The following is a 3,849-nucleotide window of genomic DNA, read 5'->3' on the forward strand; positions in this document are numbered from 1 at the left end:
CACAACTTTCTGATATCACCTTCCACATTGACTCACGAACCCCCTCGGCCTCTTCCCCAGAACCGCCCGCCCCCAAATGCAACGACATCACCGCAAATGACAACAATAACCGTAATAATACCTTAAGAACGATATCAGTAACGATAACGTCAGAAATAACGGTGGTATTGATAACAAGGCCAACATGAATGAAAGCAATTACGATGACAAGACTGATAGAAACGAACAAGAAAGATAATCATCAAAAGCAGTGAATTCTTAAATTGAACTAACCCACCCCAACCCCAAATGACCCCCCACTAAACCACTCTGCGATGACCACAACCCCCATAACCCCCCCCCCAAAGACCACTCCCTGCCAACCACAAACCCCCATCATCGGCTTGGGTTAACCAGCACAGCGGTCGGGATTTTTTTTTTTTTTTTTCATCGACCACATCAACCACGTCTCCTCCTCCTCCTTCTCCTCTTCAGCCATGCTGATGTCCTTTCGTCCTTCAGCATCATGACCGGATATCATGCTGCTTATCAAAATCCCCGATTAGGACTACATGTGATGAAGGTTAGCGGGGCTTAACCAAACCCCCAACTGGACAAATGTTGATCTACTGTACAGCCTGGCCCACAAGTCTTTGAGGGGTTTCAAACTTTATTAACGGCCTTATTGTTACAAACACATGTATGGAATTACAATACAATACAGAGGAGACAATGGAAATAAATTTGCAATAGGCCTCTTTTATCAATACATTAGCATAACATAAATCCCCGAAAAAATAGAAAAAATAAAACAAATCAATGACCTCAATGACATTTGTGCCACCCTGTACATTCTCTACCACAAAAACCGCAAGGTCCTGTTCACACTAGTGGTTTCAACCGCGGCGGTTCAATTACAAAGTACGTCAATGGAGGCGTTCACACACAACCGCGCAGTTTTTCCATGACTATGCGGTACCGCCGCGGTTTCCGCGCGGTTCAAAACGCTAGTGTGAACAGGACCTACGTCTCTATGGTTACATTATATAGCCCTGACTCGTCTGGTGGTGTCATCGGAAGCGTGCCGGCCTCGCAATCGCCTAGTATGTGGGTTCGAATCCCGCACTCCTCTCCGATTCCCAGTCGCAGTGAATCTCCGTTACCCCCCCCAACAGTCCCCCTAAAGCGCATATAGTACATAGGGCAAAGGTGACGGCTTCGGCCGCAGCTACTACTCAGCGCCTCCTGGCGTATGAGGCTCCTCCTTACTTTCCCGAGTGTGATAAGACTTCCATGATATGCGTAGATGAACCTTTCGTTATCGACCCTCGACCCTCGTTATCGACCTCCACCATCGTTATCGACCTCCCCCATCGTTATCGACGCTTCTAGCGGTATCAACGGTCCTCACTCGTTATCGACCTCATCCGCGTTATCGACGCTCCCCGCGTTATCGACCCCATCCTTGTTATCGACCTCGCCCGTCCTTATCAATGGTGGGCGCTCGTTATCGACCTCCCCCGCTTTGTTGTCGACCTCCCACGCATTATCGACCTCATCTTTCAGAAAATATATAGAAACATATAAAAAAACGAAATAAATACAACTGCTACTAATACTACCACTATTTTTCTACTACTACTACTACTATTAACGATAATGTACTATAATGATAAAGATATTACTAATTTTACAATAAGAAAAATGTGATATCACACTAATTGTAATAATGATGATGATAATAATAATAATAATAATAATAATAATGATAATAATGATAATAATAGGTCTCCAAATACAATATTAAAAGACCACAAATAAATACAAATAACTGTTCCCCACCCGCTTTCGCTTCCAAGTGGCTTCTCGGCTGAATAAAAACAACCGTCTGTAAGTCGTCCCTTGTCGGGTTTTTTTTTTCTCGAAGACCAAGTTTTTTTTTTTGGCATTTTGGCATTTTGGGAAAAGGCGCAAGTTTCCAATATTTGCAAGTTTGGAGAAAGCCATTTACAAATCTCCTGTTATACTTTCTCGCTCTAAATATATTTTTCCACATTTTAAATATTTCCGACAGAGAAAAGAACAAAGCTAAAAGTAAATGCAACATTCAAAATGAACGCAATGTCCTATGACCGTTATACACATCTGGTTTCAAATGCTAATTTCGTTCTCAAATATTCAAAGCATAACATTAAGCATTTAAATGAGCTCATTGCTTTTTTTCTTTCTTTCTTTTTTATCATTATTACAATAACCTGTTTCCTTTCCCATCGACCGGGTTTTACTTGACCACGTGTGCGTGTGAAATCGATGGCAGCGCGCGCATGTTTTTCCCGTGGATTGGTCTACAACCCATATAAAAACAATAATTCTTCAAATCTATTTCCTTTATTTGCAATCCATTCATGAAGGGTAACATGTGACTGCATACATCCATGATATATATTGCATGAAATAGTAGCACTGGTTTGATTTGAAATGTCTCAAAGGACGAGAGAAAACCGTGGGAGAATTAACTTACTGTGATGTTTCCACCTTGCCTTCCGTCAGCTGACTGGGGAAGCTTCGCGCGCGCGCTGCCCACAGAAGAGGGGAGCGAAACGAACTGTAGTTGTTCAAGAAAATTTCCACTTCGTTTCGCTTCGTTCTATTTTCCTTAGGTCAATATGTCACCTGCAGCCAGGGAAGTTGAACACACGCCCTTTTCCAGGATAAATTGTCTGGGAAAGGCTGGAAATATTATTGATCTTGTATTCGGTTTCTTGGCGTTGGCTGCAACTGATATAGGATACACCTTGGGTCGTGACGTCATGTCGACTGATTGCCGGCCGGCATCCGTCGTCGTCGTCTCGTCGTCGTCTCGTCGTCGTCATCTTACACTATAATGAACCTGAGTCTTCACTAATTATACAGCATAACATCTCTTTCGTTACCTGTTCAACAGCATTATAAAAAAATCCTTCTGAACTATTCGTTCAAATGGTTTATGACTTTCCTACATGCAAACGTAGCGAAAAAAATTCATACAGATGACGTAGCGAAAAAATACATACGTTTCCGAGAAAAAGAAATATAAAAATTCGCTGTCACTACCGACCCGTTTACGGAAATCAGATTATCAAATGCTGAGTGAAGTTAATACAATAAATTCTCGATTAGACCGAACTTTAGCAACTTAAAATGAGCGAAATAATGCAAAATATGGTCACATGAAACTATTGTACACCAATAATGTCTTATATATGTGGGATTAAAGAAAAAAAATCCAAAGTAACCTCCAAACGGAGAGTCAAAGTAAGGCTAGACAACGCCAGGCTAAAGTCGACTGATGTTTTGCCCCTAAAGAAAAGTCGAAATAAATAAATATATAAATAAATAAATGAATAAATAAATAAATAAATAAATAAATAAAATAACAAAACCTAAAAATGAAATAAACTTCATCGAAAAATAAGGACAAGGGCAAATGAATGTCTACTTTCTCTTGATATGGGAACATGCGAAGTTCACTGTAGATGAGCCAACAACGGATAATTTCGTCGGGGTCCGTCAGAATGAATCGGAATCTGTCGTGTTCTGCCTCATTTTTCAGTTACCAACGGCATTCTTTTTTTCTAAGAATATATATATATATATATATATATATATATATATATATATATAATATATATATATATATATATATATATATATATATTACACATATAATTTTTTGTCAACAATTGAAATGCATTTTATATTTAAATAAGATTATCATAATCATTATAACTGTCGATACAGACAGTCCAATATCGATAATAAATATTACATTTTTCCAAATATTTATCTCCTTCGCTACACCAGCCCGCTTGAGAAAATACTTTATTTTAA

General features: G+C 39.5%; 1 protein-coding gene across 3 annotated transcripts in view; it reads right to left on the reverse strand.

The window, feature by feature from the left end:
- Nucleotides 1-2,588, reverse strand: part of LOC143038366 (organic cation transporter protein-like) — a 149,050-nt gene extending 146,462 nt beyond the window's left edge. For 2 of the 3 annotated variants that reach the window (XR_012967558.1, XM_076207403.1), the window contains exon 1: nucleotides 2,501-2,572. The gene's annotated coding sequence lies outside the window, so the exon portion shown is untranslated. Of the gene's footprint in view, nucleotides 1-2,500 lie in introns of all 3 variants that reach the window. The other variant, XM_076207405.1, reaches the window with a different exon arrangement.
- Between the last annotated feature and the right edge of the window lie 1,261 nt (nucleotides 2,589-3,849).

Source organism: Oratosquilla oratoria, chromosome 24 (assembly GCF_046742065.1).
Source record: "Oratosquilla oratoria isolate Oo_2021 chromosome 24, ASM4674206v1, whole genome shotgun sequence".
NCBI lineage: Eukaryota > Metazoa > Arthropoda > Malacostraca > Stomatopoda > Squillidae > Oratosquilla > Oratosquilla oratoria.